Source organism: Sinohyriopsis cumingii, chromosome 9, assembly GCF_028554795.1.
Source record: "Sinohyriopsis cumingii isolate HCF-2022 chromosome 9, ASM2855479v2, whole genome shotgun sequence".
NCBI lineage: Eukaryota > Metazoa > Mollusca > Bivalvia > Unionida > Unionidae > Sinohyriopsis > Sinohyriopsis cumingii.
Genome location: NC_142969.1, coordinates 52,649,902 through 52,677,020, shown reverse-complemented (window position 1 = coordinate 52,677,020; position 27,119 = coordinate 52,649,902). Strand labels below are relative to the sequence as shown.

At 32.7% G+C, this 27,119-nt stretch overlaps 1 pseudogene across 1 annotated transcript in view; it reads right to left on the bottom strand.

The window, feature by feature from the left end:
- Positions 1-7,483: 7,483 nt before the first annotated feature.
- LOC149791816 (transient receptor potential cation channel subfamily M member-like 2) overlaps positions 7,484-27,119 on the bottom strand; it is a 167,240-nt pseudogene continuing 147,604 nt past the window's right edge. Inside the window, exons 31-34 of the transcript XR_016423306.1 lie at positions 22,285-22,390; positions 18,520-18,663; positions 17,186-17,296; positions 7,484-13,810 (exon numbers count right to left, since the gene is read on the bottom strand). The product of XR_016423306.1 is annotated as a transient receptor potential cation channel subfamily M member-like 2 (transcript). The remainder of the gene's footprint in view (positions 13,811-17,185; positions 17,297-18,519; positions 18,664-22,284; positions 22,391-27,119) is intronic.

Below are 27,119 nucleotides of genomic sequence, written 5' to 3'. Positions count from 1 at the left end.
TTTGGTATGACTCGGCCTGGGACTGACCCACGACCTCCCGCATCTGAGGCGGACACTCTAACAACTGGGCCACCAGATTCGTCTTATATCATAGAAATAGGATTGTTAATTACTTGTTACATCATTAAATGTATACACAGGCATGTGTGTATGTCTGATTCATAAAGTTAATTACTGTATTGTTAATAGTTAGTAAAATATCTTCAGTAAGCTAAGGTCGTGTATGGTGTGATCATTATGACTTCATGTTTTATATGGGTGTATCATACCGTCATGACACTGGGGAAGATTAGATATAAAATGACTTGGTTGTAACTAGTGTCTCTTACTAAATAATTAAAAGAAAAAGAAAATTTATGTTAAGCAAACCGATAGAATCAGCTTGAATTAAGAAATCTTGAGACGTTTACATCTGCCTTTAATTGATCTAGCAGGTTTTTATGCTGCAGAAATATGATCTAATCTCAGGAATTATACTACACAGATTAAGTTCCCTTGTCAACATACATTTTGTTGTATGCATTTCATAAGAAAAATATAACCTACAACCTTTGGAAATTTGATGAATTTTTAAAATACTCATTCATATATTATTTTATGGACTTTTAATGACAGAGTACTATTCTCCATGCTGTTTAATGTAATGACCTTAAGATGAGAAAGTGGTATATATTTAAATAATAGTAGTGAAAGAAAATGCTTACTAACCTGTATAATTTGATGTGATTTGGTATTGCCTGGACCCTTACCTATTTAAAGATGAACAGATGTTAACGTTTGACTTCAATTGGTCCAGCAGGTTTTTATGTTGAAGAAATATGATCTAATCTCAATATTGTACTACACAGAGTAAGTTCCCTTGTCAACATACATTTTGTTGTATGCATTTGATAAGAGAAATATAACCTACCACCTTTGGAATTTTGATTTTTAAATACTCATTCATTTATAATTTTATTTATAACCTGTATAATTTTATATGATTTGGGAATGCCTGGACCCTTACCTATTTAAAGATGAAAAATTTATTTTAAAAAATGAAACACCACTATTTTAGAAGCAATAATCTTTAAGGACATTTGTATTTGAAAATATATGCTATGATTTTTATAATAAATAAGTTGATTACCACATATCAATCATTCTGCAATCCTTATAAGTCCTGTGATAGAGCACTCATTGGCTTGACCGATCGTTGGTTAAAAAATATTGATGATAGTGGAATTAACTAGGATTTTATTCTTAGGCCTTTTAAAATTAATGATACATATACTATTAATCACAGAGTTGAGTTAATTTTATCTGCTAAGCAAAACGAGCACCCAAAAGTATAGAAATGTATATGGTAACTAGTAAATCTGCCCAACGTTTAGATATCTATATTCATAATACATTGTACAATTAAACAACTCTGAAACAACTTTATGCAAGTATCTCAGGAAAAAAGAATTATAAAAAGGGTTGGAGGTTTTATATCAGATGAGGTTATCCAAAAAGTGCACAATAAATTTGCGTGTCTCAAATATGTATCTACTGCTGTGTTGTGTGGGGAGAACCATGGAATTCTTTACATTGCAGAGACTATACATATTATGCCAGTGTTAATTTATTGTATGCATTACATCTGAATGATCTCTTTTCAACACTTCAGATTTATACCAATTGAGGATTACCTTGCTTTCAAGAAACTGACCTTAATTTTAAGGCCTTAAATAGTTCTTACTAGATTATCTTGATGATTTTTTTTTTCACTTTGTAAGGAACATTTGTACCATGAATGCACAAATTCCTCTTGTCAGGCCAACTAAGTCTTTCCATGTCTAAATAGTATATAATTTAAGGTTGGGATCTGAATGGATTCTAAATGCTGGGTCCCAGGCAATGCATAGCTGAAATGTTAGTTTAAAATAAAATAAACTGTCTAATTATGGCAACATTCCAAAGATAGAGGCATGCAACACAGTGAATGAGTACTGGAATTTCTAAGTAAGATGAACTTTGGATGATTTTCTGCTTCAACCATTCCAGTCTCCAGTGAAGTGGAATTCATTTTGATGTGAGAAGAGAAGTCTCCATTCCCTAAAAAATTAACTGTAGCAAGTTTCAGTGATTTCAAAATGGGAGAGAGGGTGATGATGTGAGTTAATAACTTATGGAATGCAACATGGGTATCTAATAGACTGCTATTGATTGCATGCATTATGTTCCATAAACTGTTAAATAAAACAAAATAAATCAATTAGTACTAAGTTCTTTTATTTAGCTTTGACAAAAATATGCCACTATGGTAGTTTGTACTGAACTATGTAGAGCGGTAAACAATTTGTTGAACCTGTCATTGTACAATTTATAATTCATTTGCAAAACATTTTGTCAATTAGTTTCAATCATGAAATATACTGACCTATATAACATAATCATTGAAAAAAGTAGTCCATCTAGCAACAAAATATAAGCACTAAAACCTTCCTCTTCAGTCAAAAATTCATTTCTCCCCAGTAGTCATGATGAACTCATTACTAAAGACATTACTTTATCAAATTAAAATGTGATAATTGCTGATAATTAGAACTTGGTATTTCCAATAAGACAAAAATGTTTCTAATAAAATATGAACATAAATACCTTATAATGTAACAGGTATAGATTGTCTGCATCAGAAATTAATAGTAATTATCTGCGAATTTGCCTGGAGGAAATAAAGTAGAATTTGTACAAAACCTGTAATGTGTGTGCCCTCAGAGGTACTCTTAAATCGGCATCCTAGGCTTTAACATTAAAATGACTATTACACAAAAATGTACTAAGTGAATACAAATTAGAATTCTTTGTTCAAAATCAAGAGAAAAGAAATACAATGACTATATATTTCTTACTGTTTTTTTTAATTGCCTAATTTAACATGGATTCCAAACACTGAATATGTGTTTGGCTATTTGAGAACCCTGATAAAATATATAGGAAGATTATAGTACATATTACAAAATGAATGGTTAGCAAACACAAATGTTAGACAAGTAAATAGTAAGAAAACAACTAGGGAATGTTTAATCAAACATCATAAAATAATATGTTTTAATTTAAGATCATGAGTTTAGTTTGTCCATACTCTAATGATAAACAAACTGTGGAAAGTGCAACAATTTTACAAATGTTGTGTGATGTGTGTAATTTGGATTTTTAACGTAGCTTTTAAAAATTTTTCAGTCATATCGCTACGATGTCTGCAATGTGGCAGTTTATAGTGATGTCTAGCACTGGGGCATCATGCCGCAGACATGTAGCATGATGTCCCACCCAGTCACATTATCCTGACACCGGGCCGACCAGTCCTAACACTAACCTCTTAATGCTGAGCGCCAAGCGAGGCAGCTGTTAGTACCGTTTTTGTAAGTCTTTGGTATGACTCGGCCGGGGATCGAACCCACGACCTCCCGCATCTGAGGCAGACGTTCTAACCACTAGGCCACCGGAGCGCTTACAAATGTTGTATAAAAACCACTAAAATTATTGCAAAAAGGCCAATTAAAATAATTAATGAAAAAATAACAAGATATATCACAGTTTGCTTGTACAAATGAAAATTAATAAACAAAATAGTTTGTATAGAAGTGTAATATTCACTACAACAGTTATATCAATACAGCTACTTCAATAATTATTAAATCTGTCTTTTTACAAGAAATATGATTCACTATTTCTTGATTCAAATTAATAAATATGTCATGGATGTTTTTTTTTTTGTCATGAAAACCAATAATTTCATTATAAATATAAATTCATAATAAATACACCGCTCAATGACATCACATATACATATTACATTTAAGTACTTGTATAAAATCTGCTTGTACCCATTCATTAGAAATGTATTTATATACAAATTGTCATAATAAACCACTTCCTCATTACGGCCCATCCATACTTGATACTACCACCTAATGAAATGGGATCCATGAAAATACTCACCTTATAATATAAACTGCGTTAAAATAAAGAGAATTCTAGCAAGGAAGTGTTCTGATATTAGCTTATTCTTCACAATCACTATATTTTCTTGCTTGAATATTTTGACAACAAGCCTTGTTACACAAAAATGTATGTAAACTATAAGTCGTTGATCATTTACTTAAAGGTTAAGCATGAATTTATGACTAATAATAAACTTACATGTCTCAGCAGGCATTCAGAAAGTAGATAACTTCTGAATTATTTTGATTTGTGCACGTTGTTCTATTTCAAAGCTTTTGTCTAAGTTAATTTCATAATTTCTATATGAATATAACACGTACTTATAAAGTACTGTAATAACAATATTCATAACATACATTGTGATCATTCATAATGTGCCTTCCTATTTACATTCAAACTTTCATTTTCTTCATATCAAAACATACTAAGTAAAAATAAGTAAGAGTTGGTTGCTACAGTTTGCCATTTATAAAATCCAAATTCATCTGAAAGTCATTCCTTCATAGCCTAATAAGCAAGTTAATGTATGTACTTATCTTTCAAATGAATATTAACTTTAAAGTAAATATGACATATTATTTCTTCGCGAACACAATTTTTATGTAAAGGTGTACAAATAGTTGCAGTATTACAGTGTTTAAATCAATTTTATCATTTGCAAATTTGATGCAGTAATGATTTAATTCATTTAACTAATATAATTTATTTCATTAAGAATGGCCAGACATTTTTGATTCTAGTCCTGTAAATTCTATTTGGAAAAATCACATAATTCAGATTCTTTTCATAGCATGATAAAAAGTCACTGATTTCATTCAATATACTGCTTGATGGTGAAGTCAAATATATTTTGAATACATATGGATGCCTTGGACATTATTCTATTTTATAAGTTCATGCATGGCATTATATGATAAATATACTCATGGATAATATAGAAAAAAATATGAAATGAGTTTATAAAACATTGTTAATGTGATTAAAAGTGTTTGATAATGATATTGAGAGCAAAATTAAGTTCTTGGAATATAATGTATTTCTACAATGTAGTCAATTTCTTTGGTTTTTGTTTCATCAATGACAATGTACTTAATCCTGAGCCTTACTCTTAAATATTCTGTGCAAGAAGCTCAAGTTCAAGTTTAAAATGACACTTAAATGTGATAGTTTGAGTTCTGCTTGGTGCGTTACAGTACATCAATATAAGGAAATTATTTACAACCAATATAATTGAAGGGTCATTCCTTGTTCAAAGGCTAATCATAAAGTGGATCTGGGTGATTGGATTTTGTTATTCAAACCCAAATCCTTTCAGTTATGAGTCCACTAAGCTAACCAAGGAACCCTTGTGGTTTCTGGTTCTATTAGCAGCCCTTGATGAAATGCATAAGAGTGCCTCAGACCTATTAAAAATTTCTGAACTTGCACCATTTTGAAGTTTTGATTACATCTAGGTCAGTGTAATTTAGCACTCTTGGACAGAGACATAAGTTAACTTTATTTTAACTTAATTTTAACAAAGTAACAGACTCTCAACTTTGACCTTGAGTAATTGCTTCAATGTTTTCACAATACATGGCCAGATAAAGCAAGAATAGCATTTATGTGTTATTAAATGACTGGACCCCTCTATAAACTCCATCTGGTGTCAGCCAGAAAATACTTGCTGCTGAAGAAAGCTGCTCCTTACTGAGATCTTACTGGCTGTTGGGTAAAGTAGTGTTTGATTTGTACCCTTTTCTTAACACAGGCAGATAAAGACCAATCAAATATATGCTATCTACTTTTGTAGCATTACCGGATGCTTTTAAACATGGCCTTTAAAATGAAAGAAAACTACTTTGGCTGTGTGTGTTTAAAAGACTTGAATCTCTTTGTCACAAAACAACAAACTTCAGCTATAGTATGATTTGAATTTGCATATAATCAAATTCAGGGGTTTAAGCCTTAATTTTGCAAATCTTCGCAAATTTGCTTGTTGTTGGGTTTAATGCCATTTTCAGAACACGATAGGCTATACATGGCGGCCAGTATTAATGGTGGAGGAAGAACCCGGGAAAACCCCAGAAAGAACCAACGACCCTCGAGAAGCTACTGGCAAGCTTTCTCACATATCCACATTGGCCAAATCCGAGACTCGAACCTACGCAGACAGAGGTGAGATGTCAGTGATCCGTAAGGTAGAGCGCATTAGACCACTCGGCCACTCGGGACCCCCGCAAATTTGCAATTTGTTGTTTACAGATCCATGCCTTTCTTTCTAAATTAAGATCAGGATACACACTCATATAAAACTGTTAAACACTCAGCTCCATAGATACATTGGACAAAATCTACAAATTTCTCAAGTCACACCCTCCGAGTCAGCTTAGTACCAAACACTGGTTGCATTATGTGCGCTTATCATGGTTAAATTATAGTTTAAAGATATTTATTCATGAAATAATGTTTCAATAATTTATTATGATATAACTGATAAATTTGTAAAGTTTACACTAATTTAAAGGTATTACTGAAAAAAAACCCTGATACAATAGTTCAAGCTGTCATAATTACTGTTAAACATAGTAAGTTATCAATTTTTAGATTATGACTTTTCAATAAATATTTAAAGAATATTAAACACAATCTAAAAAATTAAAACTGGGTAGTACATACTTATCCTACTGGATTTATCCTAAGAATATTGAAAATATGTATATGAGCTGAAATGAAAACTGTAAAAACTGAAAATATGATTTAATTTAAATTCTTGTTGCAAATACCCATTTAGTTACAATGTCAAAATATACTTGTACATAATCAAATTCCTAACATGGATTTATTAGAAATATAAATAATGAAATATTTTACAGAGGAAAACAAATAGCACATACAGAATAAAAGACATAAAAGTCAAAAGTTGGTTTAAAACAATTTCTTTTAAAGAATAGCAGTTAAACAGCATGAATAATAAATAATTTGATCACAGTACATTAGTCAAGTGTTTACAATAAATGATAAATTTGGAAAGTCTGACATGATAGGAAATTCAATGACATGATAGCAAATTCAAATATTCTGAACACTATACACAGTATTCTCTTTTAACTTTATCTTTTTTAAAACAAAAATCTCCAGGTGTGCAAGCAATTCTGAGCAAACGGTTATCAGCATTTTCTTAGATACTTGAAATTTGCGAATGAAAAAAGATTCATCCGTCCAAAATATCAGATTATATAAAATAATTAGAATTGTTGTGATTGTCAATGTATACAAAATTAAAGGGAATGGAAAATTAAAGAATATATAGCAAATGTATCTACACAGAAAAACTAATCATATATCTATACAAAAAAGACGAATATATATACATATAATAAGGACAAACACATAACCCAGAGTTTGTTTCCAATTCAATATATGTAGTAAGAACCTGTCCACCACAAACACAATTTAGTGGTTATCTGTGTGTCAATTAAAACACATTTCTGTACAAAACAGCCTGTAAACTGAAAACATTGCTTGGGTGTATAAAACAGCTATAATGAAATATGATCAATACAAGGGTTCCTTATAATGTAGTGTTCTCAGATAAGTAGCCAATATTGATATTGTGCTAATGCTACTGCCAGCAAGGTGAAGCAAACAAGTACTGAACAAGTGGATTTTTAAACATACAGTCAACCTTCTGAATAATGGCCAGCCATGAGAAAAGGCAAAACTGACTTTTAAACATGTTACATAAGTATGCATGTTTATCTTTCAAAATTGGTTTCTGAAACAATAACTTGCGCCTATTATTATTATTATTATGTTATCAACAAATTTTGAAATTTGCACAATTTAACAAAATCATAAAATATGTGTTTAAGTCATCCTATCCCATTATTTGGTTGCATTCAAGGTTGAAATATCATGCTCACTTTGATCTATTCCAGAAATTAAATCATCATAGAACTTTATTTTAAATAAATCACTGATCATTGCTTGCTTTGTGCACCTTGACAAAACACTAATTTCACAACTGACAGCTTACACTGGACTGTGTACAAAGGACTGGTTCTTTGGTTGGCCAACTTCTATAAATTCACTTAGAAACAGCTGCTCACACACATTAAACAGTATCTGGATTAATACATTAACTCCTGGCGACAAGTTAACGTGGCAGGAAGTAGTAGCCTACTGCTGAGCTCTGTAGCTTCAAGGCCATGCAAAATACACTAAAGTGGGTGGTATTATACAAAGGTAGATAGATGTAGCTCTATAATGATACCAAATAATCTGGGATATCTAGTTGCACTACAAAATACAGAGGGACAAACCTAATTTTTTGAACCCAATTTTTTTCTACCCAAAATTCGCCCGTGGTCGGAATCCGATTTTGTGTCTGGAATTTAGAACTTTTGGTCTCAGATGTAGGGCAAACCAGTATGAACCTTTGCAAAAGGTAGGATAAGATGGGCATTTGGAATAAAGAGTGGTCTCGATAATGTCGCAGAATAGAAATGGATCAAATGAATAATACAAACACAATGTGTGAAAGATGGAAATTTATCAAATGAATTAATAAAGAAAAATATATGGTGTATAAATACAATGGTTCTCTCACGCTCTCAACATACGATTGATCCAATCACTTCACACAAACATTCACACATTGAAAATAAACCCAAAAATATGAATTCAATATGAAATACAGATTCAAAAAACCTCATGGACTGCAGATACGTTTTATGTGTGAGATTCACATAATCTCACGTATGGTACTACGAATAGGATTCGAATAATGTTAAGGTATTCAAATATGTTTCAAATAATGTTATGCACTATGAGAGAGATTCACATAGTCTCAAGGAATACAACTAATAAGATTCAAATAATCTTATGTAAATAAAAATGTACCCAATTGAAACAACAATTGGTACACATATGCTTCTTGACCCTTGTACAGTCGTACGATTCATCAACTGATGAACCGCACAGTTTCACCGAGTCATTGGGTTGGCCCACACTTATATTGGTCGCTCGCACACTTCACGGATCCAGCACATGTACAGTCATACGTATACACACGTACAGACAGCATACATCCCCCTTGAATCAGCTACGTCTACTTACGTGGCTCCACCACATGTACAGACATACGTACATACAGATTGACAGCACGCATCCCTAAATATTCTGGAACCTCCAGACAGCTCTAAACAGCTTTAGACAGCTTCATACAGATCTAGTCAGCTATAATAAAACCAAACTGGTCATAATAATGGGTTCTGAAAAATCTCTTAGATATATGCTAATACATTAAACTCTAATAGCAACTTGTAATTCAAATTCGCAATTACACAATTATCTGAGTTATAATAAATGCATCATTACACGATATGACATTACGAACTGAATAAGCTTCGAGTATCAAATTAAATATAAATTTAACACTTACCCCTATGGCTAGAGAACACAATGGAAAGCGTACACTCCTTGACGAGATCCAAAACGACCAGTGTGTCGGTTTCAAATTGATCTTCCTTAAATCCATTGGAGAGTGAGTAATAGTCAGGGTAAAATACCCGTGCATATGTTTTTAATGTCCCTAGTCGCAAGTAATTTCCGGCGAGGTACATGTTAGTATACTCGCTTACATGGAAAAACACTTATTCACCCTAGATAATGTTGTACGCCTGTACAACGAAAAATAGTCAAATAGTTCTAAGTCAAAACCAAGTTATTATTTTTTTGCCTAATTCTGTGAGAGATAAAAAAAAATAATGGCTCCATTTAGCCCAAAAAAACTTCCGACTTTTACCATTTTGCTCATGCGCAAGCTAAATGGCCCATGAAAAACGAAGTTTCTAACACAACTAGGCAGTATGTTATTGAAAGATCATCTGGGATTTGGTGTTTTCAGATCTATTCAGAAACAGCTTTCAAAATGTGATTGCTACACGATTTTCTGGAGAAAATGACAAAAACCTCCATGGTTTAATGTGTTAACCAGTTGCTAAAGTCACATTGGTCAAACTACAGTCATTCTATGTGAGAGGCTGTGATGAATAGGGAATCAAAAGAAGCTATATGTGACTGTTCTTCATAACAAGCCAGAACTACACCTGACTTTACAGATAAGTTTTAAAATATTCAATGACCCCTGACCCTAATGGAAAGGAATACAACTCATATCTCTCCTGAAAGATGAACTTTTTCATCAAAGATGACTTCAGTTCACTGGTAATAGATGAAGATATCAAACTATAATGTAACTGTCACACTGGCACAAACGAAAAACTTCCATTTCTGCTAAAAGAACACAACTACTTTTCCCACCATCCTGGAAACATATTGTTCTGACTATGTACCTAATGATAAAAACTACATTGCTTTCTATCTGACTTACATACACCTTCAAGTTACAATGAGGAGCACAGTTTATTCAAAAGAGATAAGAAATGTTTGTGCACTGATTCACATGATAATCATTTAAACAATGCCTTCCTACTGAAGCAAAGGTTTTATTGGCACATACATTCTGGTGACTGTGTAAAACGGTGAGAAATCATTATTTGGTAAGGAAACATCTGGCCGCTGACCACAGAAAGCAGCTAACCATTATGCATTTGACATTTATTAGGAAAATTTGCCACAGGGAAATTATAATGGCAGTTGAGACCAATATACCATAGTACGACCATTTGTAAAGTAATGATTGCACAATCATTTGAATAAAATAAAATTTATTTTCGTGTTTGCAGTGAAGAAAAGCTATGGAATAAGAATCGTAAAGGGGAAAGGGTAGACCTGTCAAACTCTTGTGTCTGCAAAGATCAAGGAAATTTAGTGAAGGTTTTCATATGTAAAGAAATGAAAAGGAAACATATTTTTTGTGGAAAGCTGGACAGAAATATAATTAAGGACCCAATAATTAATGCAAAAATCCCCCAAAGGAACCAGAAGATACAATGCAACTTGTCAGGCTGCACTCTGGCACATATTTAGGCAGATGGACCCCAGAATGGCATACATTTTAGAGAGATAGGCCCTTGGCACAGATTAAGACAGTTATGCCATAATAAAGGTAAAGGTCTAACTTGAATAAGCAGCAGATTTGCAAACAAAATAAAATAATATATTGTGGACTTCAGTAATGCAATGATATAACTCATGTTAGTAGTGGAATAAATTAAAATGATATCAGAGTTACATCTAAATGCTTTTCTTACATATCTAGAATTTATTAGCATAAGGGTAAATATTTAAAGTTCTTCGAAGAGTTAATATTTTCATTATGATTAGCAGAAATTTAACAAAGTTCAAATAAACTTCACAAATGACAGAAAAAATCTGCTAAATTGCAGATTTTGTTTTAAAACAGAAAAATTTGACAAACTGTTTACATATTCTGAAATGATTCCATTAAATAAACATATGACAACAATCCTGTTAATCAACCACTTGCCTAAAAATTGGCAACTCATGCACAAATACTGTCAAAACCTGCATTATTGGAACCCTTCATGTAAAGGTCTTTAAGTCTCTGTGTATGCAAACTATAGATAAAATGGATAGAGGACATAAAAGCTGGAACTGTTAGGTAGAAATGTTGGGCAGAATCATACAAGGCGCCTTTTGTAGCTGAACCAAGTCTATCTCTACTCATCTGCTCCTCTACGTTCTCTTCTGAGGAATCAACATGTCCCATATCACTGAAGCCAGACAAGCCTGACATGATGCCTCCACCACTCATAAAGCACAAGAAATAGATGCACCAGGTTGCCCAGACAAATTCATGTAGTGGTGTCTCTTGACCAGTGGCCACCCACTATTATTGTCAGAATCAATTGAAACTGAGAAAATTGTATTTAAATGCAGCTTTATAGGATGTCCATCCTTCTAATACAAGGACATATAAAGGGGTTTTGAGATGGAAATCACATGAATATTCGTTGATTTCTAATTTCAAGACACTGATATTTGTATCAAAATAACAATAAAGTACCTTCTGTTTAACTCGAATGAGGTCACCATATTTGAGTCCTTATGACTTTTTTCTCATATATTTCAGAGTAGATACTGAGCAATTTGTGGCGCGGAATACATTTTTGCAAACCATGGAAAAATATGCATTCTGAGTTTAGGATGAGAAAGAAAAGCAAACTGACTAAACAAAAAAAAACGGGAGAGTTCTTTTATCACAAATGAGAAATCTCATGCCACAAAAATTAAAATAAACATCAGTTATACATGCTATAGCAGTGGGAAAATGGAATAGACTGAGAATGATATTTGTACCTAGTTTTTATTGAATTGGTTTTTTAAATTTATTTTGCTGCAGTTAATAATTACTTATAATTATTTCAAATTTTATCATAATGATCCCATAACATGCATTAATTTTTAAATAAACTATTAAACCTTTAACAATTCAGTATGCCTTTCTTGCACGTAATTATCATTTATATTTATCTGATGCCACTCTTGAAAGACCACACATCTTAAAAGGACAAAATCCTGCTTCAGAGGAGGGTGACCTTATAAGATGGGAATAGCTGTAACATCAGAGCAACATGTGTTCCCATACAACTACATAAATTACTGAATAGAAAGAATTGAAGGGAAAAGAAATGTTTGTTTGTTTATAATACATGAAAAAGAGAATGTGTATAAAATTATAAAAATGTAAGGATAGTAGATGAAAAAGACGAGCAGGGTAATTTATATCCTGCAAACAAAATACACCTGTTCAATAAGGACATTACAATTTAAACTCTATGCCAGGAACATATGTCCACAATGGACAAAATCTTAAGGTCCCATGAGTGTCTTCTATATAGATTTCACTGTATAATGAAAGTATCTACCTAAAATAATTTTTTTACTAACATATTACTCTTGTCAGTTTAAAAGTACATTAATTACATATAAACAGTCAATTATAAAAGGTGAGCTTTGCTCATTGATTTAAAATTCATTTTATACTCTAATAAAGTAAACTTTCTACAAACAACACGACATATCTACAAAAGAAACACATGATCTAAAAAATGTATTCCATTAAAATTGTATTTCATTGCACTTACAAAATAGTAAGTGTTCATTTAAAATATGATATTATAACAAACCTGATCATACAGAGATGATATATCTAATCTGTCACTCTGCTTATGTAATGACTACTAATAAAAGTCCACCACTCTCAAGTCATATACTACTTAATCTACACTAATTTTAGAGTAACAAACAATACTGAATGCTGATAATTCTAAGTATGACAAGACACCATTGCAACTAGCTTGACATGTGTATCTAGTTTGGCTGAAATTCCTTTAATAGTTTGAGAGTTTTGCTCTGGAAAAGAAATGTTATGGAGGGACATACAGACACACATATATGCAAAATGACTGGTAGATCACCTAATAATACATACCAAGTGAATAACAATCTAATACTCAAGAGGTTACAATGTTACATTTAACTAGCTGCTTGATTAATGATGGTTTAAAAACATTGTTCTCTAGCTATGCTTAAAATGGTTCAATGCACTATGACAAACTTTAGAAGTCCTTGGAAGTTATACTGCAGCTGTATCTAGATGTCCCAATGTCCCTATGAAGCTGTACTGGTTCTCCTGGACAATATTTCCTACACTCAGCTTTCATTATAGTCAATGTCTCATACAACATTTACTGATTTTCCATGCATGCTCTTGATCAGAAAGTCCTTGGAAGTTATTCCTTTACTGCCATTAGAAGGAGGCACCCAACTTTTCAGAAATCAATTTAAGGAAGTAACTATGAGCACCATAGAGTGACAACTTGCTGGAAGCAGTCAACCATGTTGCTGGGTGACCTGCAGTACCAAGCTGGAAGGAAAAAGATTATGTGAACAGCGCAAGTATTAATAATAAAAAAGTCACATTAATCAGTGTGAAGGTATGATTTCATAATATATCAAAGTGACTTTGCAGTTAAAACCACAAATTTATGCACTAAACGATGCACACATTGGCAAAATATCTGGCTTAAATTCCCTCATACGAGAGTTGTGTGGAGGTTATCTCTTATCTGTAGAAACTCTCAGATATATACTGAATAAGAATATGGAAAATATGTTCATTATTTTGTTGATTTAATAAAAAGACTTATTTTATAGTGAACAAAAAAAAATAAAAAAAACTGGGCACCCTAACGGTAAGAAATGCCTCTAAATTCTGCACAATAATCTTTAGGACCCCTTTTTTATAAGATCTAGATAAAAAACTGGCTCATCAAGCAATAATTAAAAAACTCTGAGTCAAAGTGAATCAATAAGCACAGATACTTGATTTGTTTAACACACTGACACCTGGTGACGAGTTTAAGTGGCAGGAGGTAGTAGCCTACCACCGAGCTCTGTAGCGTCCAGGTCATGTAAGATACACTAAAGTGGTTGGTATTATATAAAGGCAGGCAGATGTAGCTCTACAATGATACCAACAAATTTGGAATTTCTTTTTGCACTACAAAATACAGAGAGAAAAAACATAATTTTTTGGACCCGATATTTTTCTACCCAAAATTTGCCTGTGGTCGGAATCCGATTTTGTGTCTGGATTTTAGACTTTTTGGTCTCAGATCTAAGGCAAACCAGTATGAACTGCAAACAGACAGATGAATTTTTGCAAAAAGTAGGATAAGATGGGCATTTGGAATAAAGAGTGGTCTCGATACGAAAATAATGGTTCCGTTAAAAAAAATAGAAAAAAAATTCCAACTTTTACCCTCATGCACATGTGCGAGCCAAATACATAATGAAAAATTATGTTTCTAACACAACTAGACAGTATGTTATTCTAAGATCACCTAGAAGTTGGTGTTTTAGGATTTATTAAGAAACAGCTTTCAAAATATGTTTCCTACTCGAATTTCAGACGAAAACGACTAAAACCTCCAGAGGTTAATGTGTTAATAATACGAACTTTAATCATGAACTTGTGAAATGATCTGCACTAGTGCTTTATCCATATATATATCCATAACTAGGATGAAAATCAAATCTGTATAATGTGGCAAAATCCTGACTACAAGTTACGTGCTGTTCTGTCAAACACATGATCGTATTTGCTGAATACAAAGTATGTGTAATTTTGTCAAACACATGATGGTATTTACTGAATACCAAGTAGATGCTGTTGTATCAAACACATGATGGTATTTACTGAATACAAAGTATGTGCTGTTCTGTCAAACACAAAATGGTATTTACTGAATACCAAGTAGGTGCTGTTCTATCAAACGCATGATGGCATTTATTGAATACAATGTATGTGTAGTTCTGTCAAACACATGATGGTATTTATTGAATACAATGTATGTGTAGTTCTGTCAAACACATGATGGCATTTACTGAATACAAAGTATGTGTAGTTCTGTCAAACACATGATGGTATTTACTGAATACAATGTATGTGTAGTTCTGACAAACACATGATCGTATTTACTGAATACAAAGTATGTTCTTTTCTGTCACACACATGATGGCATTTACTGAATACAAAGTATGTGCTGTTCTGTCAAACACAAAATGGTATTTACTGAATACCAAGTAGGTGCTGTTCTGTCAAACACATGATGGCATTTACTGAATACAAAGTATGTGTAGTTTTGTCAAACACATCAAGCTATTTGATAACATGGTTGTAATACATAAATTACCAGTGTCATAGCATCATGCCATGCATGAATATCTTATACCATTTAATCACATAACACTTCATTTGTAACATTAGCAAGCTTGTTTGTCAATACAAAAATAATACATGTACAGTTTGGTGACTGATATATCATCTATATGTAAACTAATGTTAGGGCTTTCACTATAGGCTGATGTAGGCAACACTGTCAGTGTACTTGTCCATGAAAGTTTACATTCAAGAAGCCAGAAAAGTGAAGTTGATTTCGACATGTCAAGAACTAGCGCCTACCATCTCCATTTCCCAAATTAAACCTATTGATATCCTCGACAAAATGGTGAATCCAGCGCTTGGGTTTTAATTATCAAAATGATGATCTTATGTTCAAAACAGCAGAAACATGCTTTAAAATTAATTTTAGTGGTAACTTTGAAGCTTTTGGTTACCTCAGGCATACACACATTTTCAATTTACTTCAACCCCTAGAAATGCAAAATTGTATGACATTCAGTAATATTAAAAATTTTGAACTATATATTGTGGTGCTTTTGGACTAAAACTACCAAATAATTACTTAATTTGTCCAATATCTCATGAAAATGTGGGATGAGATGTTCTGTCTCTAATAAATATTAGTACACTTTGACTATTTTTGAAAGTTACTGTTTAGTGCTGTTAATAAAATGATTCATTAGTGTTTTCCAATTCAGGAGAGAAAGGTTTTGTTATTTAATGAAGAGCACTGCATATTATGTGTATTTTAAAACTGTTTGATCAATTCAGCCAGTGAAACACCAGACCTGAAGAACTTGTTGCAATAACAATTACATGACCTCTGTCTCATCTGCCTGAAATATTTAGTTCAGCGAGACTTTTGAATGAATATATCTCCTTATTTTCCCATGACTTCACCCTAAATAGACATTTTGCCTGAAATATGAAGCTTATGAATGCACATTGTAACTACTTTTAGCGAGGTAGAAAATCCATGTTTTATGACAACATGTAAGAGCTTATTTCGGACATTAAAATTAAAACTTAAAAATAATAATTTACCTAAACATCTTTAGCAGATCATTATTGCAAAAATATACAAATTGCATTTAATTGCTGTTAGAAACTAAAGGGAAATAACTCGGCAAACAGGTTATGTACTCCTGTACACATGGGCTTTATAATTAAAATCCACACACATTGGGAAAGATTATAATTATCTGCTGCATACAAATTAACAAACAAGATACTCTCTCAGACTCTGCTGAATACAAATTAACATATAATATATTTTATCAAAATTTACTTGTGTCATAATGAGAGACAAAAAAGCTGCTTGTTAAACTTTGGAATTACATCTAGTAACCTCACACAGAAATACTATGTAGTACTGAGTGTTTCTACATTCATGTGACAGTATAATCATATACTTATGTTAATATACACAGAATGCCGAAGCCTGTAAACTCTTCTTTAGATAATTATTTTACCTAATTAAAACAATTCCATATGTATCAAACTCTAGTAAAACATTCATTTCCAACCAATAGTACAAATATAGAAATTATTTACCGTCAGTGAGAAATAACGCAAAATATCCTTTTCATCTTGGTAGAGATATACTGTACTTTCCAACCACGCATTGTCTGTATTTCTTGGGTTATCAGCATATCCCTGGTAAATCTTGATTATAGGATATTAGACTTTAATGAAAATCTCTCTTCGTTATAAAATATGCCTTAATTTAAAGCAGTAAATAAAATATATGACACTGACAAAATATTATGTACAGATCTGTCAGTAAGACGTGAATACTATCAGGAGTTTCAAAATTAGAAGCAAAACTTTGCAAAAAGAATGCACTGGAATCTCTTTGATCAAAACAAAGACCAACTTTTCCTAGTATAAAAGAAGGTGAATGTACAAGCTATACTTACAAATAATTACAGCTGGATTATTGAATTTGAGTTAAAAAAGAATGAAAGCTCAGGGTTAGGTCATTATTGTGATTAACCTTTTCAAACTTAAGATAATTAACCTTGACACATGTAAAATAATGCCCCTAATTATGACCACAATATGACTAATCAAAACTGTAACCAAGTCTTCCCAAAAAGATGCAACTCCACAGTTTACTCATGAAAATGAGAAACAAACGTGTGTTGTGGATGTGATCACTGGTTATCGTTGTTGAGATCAAAGATGCGACTGTAGCAAAAATAAATCCAAAAGTAATTGTATTAAGTGAGACCATCAACAAAGATGAGCCCCAGGTGCACCTGAGATCATTCACTTTGCTGGAATCTGCCTACAAATCATATACAAGAGCTGTTGGTCCAAAGATCTGGCTTAATAGGACACTTTCCGTACAATTTACTTTCATTTCTATTGATTCATTAATTCTGAAAGCACTTGTTTAGAGGTTGTTAAACATGTACTACCGGAACTTCATCATGGCAGATCAGCAAATCTTGTGCAAGATTTAAAGGCCTTCATATTAGATGCTTACTGTCAAATTCGATCAGATTATGTTCAGTGGCTTTTGCGAACCTGTCATTTAAAAGAAATTATATATGCAATAAAAGAAGGCCACACCAGATGGTGGATTAGCTTCATTCAAACAAACTGTGGGTAACAGATCAACATATGTTGTATAAACCTGAAAGGTTTTCAAGCCAAAGAACTTTCTATCAAACCTGGTCAAATTCTGTTCAATTTGGTGACAACATCCCTGTTGAGACCCATTTCTTCAGGAAATCTACTACTGTTTTTGTCAGAATGTTTTGTTTATATTTCACTTGGTGATGATAAGGTATTAAAACTGATGCACAACAGATCGGCCTTGAGTAACATTTGTAAATTTTATACTAATTACTTTCTAATGTTGGAATATAAAGTCTTCTTACCAGCTCTCCTTTCCTGAGTAGCTTCTCCATCTGCTTCTTAATTTTCTTTTTCTGCCGCCTGTCTTCCCCTAAAGCACCAAGAGCTTCCTCAGAGAACTTAATTTTTAGATTTTCTGTTGGAAGACGGCCCGGTGCCAGTATACTCTGTAAGAAAGTTATGTATTAGAACAAAAGATTTCGTAAATCACAAAATGTAAATTTTAATTTCATATGCATTAAGTCTTCTACATAAATAACTTTGCACTTTTCTAGACAACTCACTATACTGATGAAACCCTTAAATGTTTAAAAAATTTTGTGGTTTGTTTTAGTTTGGTTGTTAAAACAGCAGATCCCATTGCATGTTTCATTTTCAATGCTGTAGAGAAATTAATATAGAACATTGTAAGTAGAGACGATATAAAATGAGCAGGCTTGGTTCAAATCTAACAAACACACATACAAACACGAACACAGACACAATTTTCCTATCCTCATAACTTTTTTTAAAGACAACGTGAGAGTGATGTGATCTGTTTCATCTGAATGTGCATCTAAAGCCATATTTTGTTGCGAAAATTCCTACTATACCATTTCATATAGAAACAACACAATAGTCTTGTAATTCTGATAAATGTCCTGCATGCAATGATTTAAATAAAAAAAGAAACACAAGTACATAAATCTAGTTATTTTAACTGACCATTAGGAAAATCTGGGGACAATATAGACATAAATCACTAAAACATTATGATTAAAATTACAATTTATCTCAAAAAGTCTCCCTTTGAATATGGTCCCTCTGACAATGCATTAATAACATTAAGGCTTAAAATAATAATTCATGGTGTTTGCCGATTGATTAATACAATGACTATAAACTGTTTTTTGTATATTGAATGACTTTTGTGCAACACTGAAAACCCACTGACAATAACACAACATCTTGTAATAGATCTTGTTTCCATTGTAGTAAAATCTGTCTTAAGGGACCAGTCTTTCTGTCAAACTAAAAATGATCTATTCAGACAGTTGGTTTCTCAGAAAAGGTCACTACACTAGAAAGCAAACTAATGCATAAAGAGCATGGTCTGTGAATAAAGGTCACAGTATCTCGTAATCTCAGCAGTGGTTTCTCAACTCTGGTTTTACTGTCATGTATTCATGCAGTTATCAATTCTCAATGCCAACAGCTCACTTACTCTTTATGTAGTTCCCATAGTTCAGTTGTTAATGCCACTAATCAGAAAATTCACCCACTAACCATCTGTGAAGTTCTTCAGATTTGGTTGTCAATACCAACATATGACTGACTCACACTGTTTGTGAACTTCTGAATAATTATTGTTATAAATGACCCTATTCACCATACACATGTACTTCCCCATGATCTGTATCTAAACCTAAGGAATACTGGATTAAACCACAACCATATTTACCCTTTACAATGAACTAACCATATTTACTTTTATAATGAACATACCGTATTTACCATGTATAATGAACACCCATCTACAAGATGCATAGTCTCAGTACTATTGTCACATGGTGTGATGGCATGTCAAGGTCTATGATTCTTGATTGAAATTTCAAGAACAGTGAACATACTTTATTGGTGCATTATGGGGAAGCACGTTTGAGACAACCTTTCTTCCCATTGGTGATGTGGGTAATGGTAGAGTCATAACTGCAAGGTGTTAAGTTGTTTCTTCAAACAAATATGTCAGCAGTATATATACCATCTTGCCCTCCCAGGACAAGAAGGACCTTCACTATGTCTTTTCATTTGTTGAGCAACAGACAAAGAAAAAGGATGAAAAGCTAGCTGCTTCCCAAGATGGCAATCAGGTGAGAATGACCGCCACTTAACTATAATACAAATTAATTTAATTAAAAAAAGAAGTCAACAATGAATATCCCCAAAATACAAGTTATTTTAAAATTGGGAATTATACATGAAAAACAAAAATGTTCCTCTTACTGGAAACAAACTGCATTCTCCTGTCCAGCAGGCTGTCGCCTTGCCAAATAAACTAGTATTCATATCAACTCTAACACCGAAAGCAATATATATTGTATTTACAATTGAGCTTGATGTTGTGGATTGTCTGCAACACTGTAACTAACATTTATTTCCAAAATTAGCATTGTAAAGAAGTATCAAAGATTGATGGAAATTTTCTTACGTATACATTGAGCTTAGCCTTAATTTTTAAATACTTATTAGTTCTATTCCGTGGATTCTAATGAATTAGATTACAACAGATCTTTGCTGACAAAGGTTCAATCTTTATTATATATCAACTGAAATCTAATCACATAATTCCTGGTATTTATTAATTGCAGCCTAATTTAAAAGGCAATATTCAGTTTTCTAAACAACAAAATATAATTTTAATGAAAATATGTGTCACTTCCAAATCCCTGCTTGTGCCTGCAAAACATCATTAGCTCCAAAAAATAAAAAAACAGGAAGGAGAAAAATGAATACAAATAATTTATTTGAATACATTTTAAACTTCAAGCAGAAGACTGCAAGGCATATAAATAAAGAAGCAACGAGCAGCTGCTGTTTAATTTCTTTACATATCAGGTGGTTCTCCAACTCAGATAAATATCACACAATTTTTAACAAAACCCCAATGTTATTCAGCAAAATTTCTAGATATACTCTGTTAAAACATGAGCAAACCCATACTTTACCATGATATTGTGAATATACCTTTCTTCATAACAGATAAAAACAATGTCCAAATTTCTTTGTGCAAAAGCATGTACTCATATTTAGTTTGGAGACTAAATTTACTGAACTGAGCATTCATCTGCAATTCCAGTATACCATACCATTTTCTATGGTACATTTTTTGCATGAAATAAACATCTATGAACAAAACTCCTGTAAAACAATTTGATTTGCACACTGAAATACACAGTAACACAGTCTGACATTTTCTTCATAAAAATGGGGACAGATAATAGTCAATATTCAATCCTATTCTTTAATAAATATAATAAGTGAACGTCATGATCTGCTAATATATTATACAATGGCAGGTCATAATTTATCTGTGTGTGCTCATTATACATGCACTTCATTACAAATACAAAATGACATATTTTATACAACAGGTATGGACATTGATTCCATTTCATTATTTAATCACAATATTATATTTAAAAAGTTTACTTAAGGTGCTTTATGTATCCCATGACAGCATTATAGAGAACAAGTCAAAAATAGTACTAAATTAGGCTGTTTTAAAATCTTACCCTGAAAAGAGTCCTATTATAAACATTTCTTTGTTGGCCACAAAAAGAATTAAGTCAATGAGACTCAGTTCCATACAACTTTTGTAATACAGATTATGCAATAAAGAAGTATTTTACATGTTAATTAAAAAATCCAGAAAGGTATTGATAGGTCTGATGAGATGCATCATAATGTCGGCATTTACAGTATCACAAGACCCAACAAGCTATTTATAGGTCTGATGAAATGCATCATCATGGTGGTATTTACAGTATCACAAGACCCAAACAAGCTATTAATAGGTCTGATGTGATGCATCACAATGTTGGCATTTACAATATCACAAGACCCAAAGAGCTATTTATAGGTCTGATGAAATGCATCACCATGTTGGCATGTACAGTATCACAAGCTCTAAAGATAGATTGATAGGTCTGATGTGATGCATCACAATGTGGGCATTTACAATATCACGAAATAAAGAGGCTATCTGTGGCATTTGGTTCCACGACATTTATTGCACTGGAGATACTCACCCCAGGTAAGACCCAAAGTCCAGTGTCCAACCTTCTTACAGCCACAAATTCAAATACTGGCTTGCCATCTTCCATCATCTTCTGACCAGTCTCATCATACTTCCATCTGTGTAAATTAACATTAAATTATTGATCTGCATCCTACGGCTGTTCCACTTAAATATAATACCCAGGGATGGGAGATATTTATAAATAAGTGCCAGGGTATTCTAATTACTCAAATGTTTCACATGAAAATTACCGGTATAGTAAATTCCAAATTACATCTATGGGTCACCAGGCTACTCCATTTTGAAACTGCTTTTCCTTGGCCTCAGGGATATTTTATTGAAACAGCCCTTACTGAACTCCTATGATAAAGATATACGTGAAAAAAATGCTATTGTTTTCTTTATTCAAAATATTTAAATGATAGTTAATAATTTATTGAAATGTATAAGAAGTAAATACAACATATTTTGTTGCATTTCACACATTAACATAAGGTTGACTTTCAAAGCCTACAGTTTACCTATACTATAAAAGAGTAGTTGTTGTTGTGGGGTTTAACGCCATTTTTCAGCACACGATAGGCTATGCATGGCGGCCAGTATTAATGGTGGAGGAAGAACCCTGGAAAACCCGGGAAGATCCATTGACCCACGAGAAGCTACTGGCAAGCTTTCACCCATACCCACATTGAGTGAATCTAGAATTGAACCCATGCAGACAGAGGTGATATAGCAGTGATCCGTAACGGAAAGCGCTTTAGACCACTCGGGGCCCGTATAAAAGAGTAAATGGGCCCCATAATTGCATACCATGTTTAATACCAAAAATATTCGTTTACATACTTATAATGAGACATTTCACCATGCTGCTAATTTTGATGCTGGAAAGGGTAAATGACAATATGCTTCCTTGACGTATAACCATATCCTGAGGATAACATTCAGAAAGGGTGGTACCAGTCTTAGCTCTGAAATTTCTATCTAAAAGAATTTGCTTTCAAGGTAGGTAGGTGGCCACTTAAATCTACGTTGTATAATTCATTCATTATGCCATACCTCTATGTAATATCATAAGTTATATGCCAATTCCTGAGGAAAGCTTCTCTAATAATTTGTTTGAGTTTCACTCAGTTGTCAACATCTCTGTCTGTGTGGGTTTGAATCTCAGGCTCGGCTAAAGTGGGGATGTAAGAAAGCCTGCCTGAGTAGCTTCTTGTGGGTCAGTAGTTCTTCCCAGAGTTTTCTGGGGTTCTTTCTCAACCAGTTATACTGGCCGCCATGTCTAGCCTATATTGTGCTGAAAAAAGGAGTTAAACCCTACAACAACAACAACAATTGTCAACTGAACTTATCTGGTATGTTATGTATATTAAATCATATCTGTTATAATATATATTTATTTCGATTTAATTGTTTGTTTGTCAGTTTTAATATTTTTTTTTTTAAATTAGTGATATGGGGCATTAAATGTCATTTTTGGCATGGAAATTGCTAGGTTATAGTATTGATTTCCCTGTTACATCTCACCAAAATTAATAATAGTCGCCACTTTTACAAATGTTATGGTAGTGTTTGGTAGTGTATTGACAGTAGTATCAGATAAACATTCCAGAAGCAGAGAGTGGGTATCATCTTGGCCTGCTAAAACGTCATGGACTTCATCAAGAGTCTTGCAGTTTTTGGACAATGAAATATGTTTTTAAATATCCAGCAACAGCACAGCTGAAATTTAAAGGAATATTTTCTTTCAAGATCTGATATGGCATACTTTTTAGAACAGTTCTCTTGAAAGCAGCTTTTGAGAATGTTTCAGCCACTGAATTAAACATTTCTGGTCAGGTTGTGACCAATTTATCACATTTCTTTTGGTGCTTGTTACACTGCTGTGTTTATTTTTGCCAATGATTTTCTGAATAATATTCCACACTGATAAAATATAAAAGCAGGAGTCAGGTTAGAATCTCCAAGTTTTCTTCTTGGTCTCTATAATGGCACAGTAAATCTTAGCTTGGTATATATATATATATATATATATATATATATATATATATATATATATATATATATATATATATATATATATATATATATATATATATATATATATATATATCCCATTATAACACTCTAGTCTGGGTACTTAACTGCTGACTGCATCAAGTACCGAATTGCGGTAGAGTAATATATGATGAAAAATGTTGAGTGTTCTTGTGTGTTGCAGGATATGTGCATGTGTGTGTATAAACAAAATGCCAGTCAAATGTCCAATAATATTTTAAAAAGTAAATAAAAATATACCAAACTTTAGACTGCTTTCCTTCAACCCATATTGTCTTACATATGATAGATCAGATTGTGAGGAACATTAAAAACAATGATACAAACAAATCATTCTAATAAATATACTTGCCAGCTATAATTTTTATCAACTGCTGCATTAACTTTAAAGTGATTACAAATGTTGTAATCACTGGAGGAAAAAATGATTAAATTTAGGTTGTTCTTGAGGCTAAAAGCTACATTCTTTTTTAATTAGGAGCACGCAATTACAATGTACCATTATACACCCATTTTGAAATTAAATAAACTAGCATATGTGCCTGTAACAAATGCAATGAGTAATGTCAAATCACTTTCTAATCAATAAAATATCTCGTTTCAGTTCAAAATATAAGTTACATATCATGATTAGTAACCAAGTGACATTATATTAAGTGCAGCACATGTTGTAGCAGTACCAGAACATGAAAAAACATACAAAAATGTCAAACGTACATGTATGTAATCCATTTAAAATCCAATTATGTCCCAAACAAACACATTTGTTCGCAAAAAAGTTATAATCCAAATTGAATAAACGTTGTTCATTCACATCAGGTGCAATTCCAACTGGAAGTATTTCACAATTTTCGGATGTTTGAGACTAGATCTTGGGGAGGGGGGAAAATTTTGTTTTTTACTTTTATTTGTAGCAAAGTCTATGATATTTCTCAGCTGCATAATTTTCAAGGGCTCAATAACACTCTGGCTTTATAGCCACATCAGCTCTTTCTCAAATGCAAATATAGCTACTGAAACAGCATGGGTTGTTTCCTGCGGGTCTCCTGGTCATTGTCATTTAGTAGATTCTGTTGATCGGGATGCAGATTTTCTGTTTTGGCACCTAAGAATAACTGAATGATGTCAGAATCAGTCTTTGATTTGACAAGGGGTCAGTCATTATCAATTTTGATTCAGTGCTGAACATCATCAAGTAAGGTAAAATGTCCCCAAAGAAGAACTTAATCTCTTCAATATTTTCTTCTGTGAATGACTTAAAATCACAATCCTAATCAGCTCTTTCTCAAATGCAAATATAGCTTCTGAAACAGCATGGGTTGTTTCTGGTGGGTCTCCTAGTCACTGTCAACAGTGGGCAGTCATTATCAATTTTGATTAGTGCTGAATGTTCAGCTGAACATCATCAAGTTAATGTCCTCATAGAACAACTTAATCTCTTCAATATCTTCCTCAGTCTGTGAATGACTTGAAATCACAATCCTATTCACAAAATAAGCTTTCATTTTCCTAGACATATTCTTTATGAGATTAAATAATTACCTTAATTCATTAATAAATACTGACAGGAAAAAACTCACTTTTAAATCTGATTTCATTGGAAAGTGGCACTTAATTGTTTGAATTGACCTTCTTTGTACTGCATCTTTCTCTTCAGGGATGCACAGCAACAGACAAAATAAAGTAGCGACATGTTCAAAGGACATGCCACCGCTAACGCTTTCAGTGATCTGTTGTCATCCAGGTGTCAATGAACATTGTTTGACAATAAGCTAGTCTTCTGCCTATTCGGTGAGCTACATTACAGAGATCAAGTCAATGATCCACAAGTGTGGCTTTAGTGCTAACTTTAACAGGCAAATTTTGATAGTCATGTGTACTTTAGCCAAATACAATAGTTGATATGGACCAAGGACAATAATTAGAGACATGGAAAATCTCAGGTGTTCAACAGCCTGTTAGGAATACAATATCTTATTCTGCTGGAATACAACATTGGCTAATTACGTTAAATGGTGGGTGTAAAACCACGTTCTGTCCAATCAAGTGCAATAGGTTTTCCTGTAAAGGTTTTCAACTGATAAATGTTGTCAATTTTTTCAAAATTTTAAAAAACTATATATTTTATAAATTGAATTTTGGAGTTCATAGTGCTACCATGCTCTATTTGGAACTGTTATAACTAAGGACATTATAACAGAGGATTTGCAAGAATTTTTTTTGGATTCCCTGACTTTGTCTTTGCAAGCATAACAAAACCCTGGTCTTGTGGACTCATTTAGTAATCACTTAATATTTTTTTTATCCCCATCAATATCATGGAGTCAGTTTGTAAATAATATTATTCGGTTCACTATGGTTTCAAACAGCAACCATAAACTTTACTATGGATTGAAATATATCTCAACTGGCCTTGTTAAGTTTTTGTCTTTACCCTTGCCCATAAGGCCTGAGAGTATTGTACTACTATGTACATGAAAATTTACTGGTACAGTGTTCATGTATAACTTACGAAGTTATAGTCATCCAGTCGCACCTTCTAAGGCTGATGGATATCATTTCTGGAGGCACATTATGAAAATGAACTAACAAAATTGTGTTGCTTTGTGTCTGGTATTGGAACAATGCAAGTAGTATGATATTGCAGGGCAATGATTGCTAATCTTCACAGTTGTTGTTGTTGTTGTTGTTGTTGTAGGGTTTAATGCATTTTTCAGCACACGATAGGCTATACATTGCGGCCAGTATTAGTGGTGGAGGAAGAACCCAGGAAAGAACCACCGACCC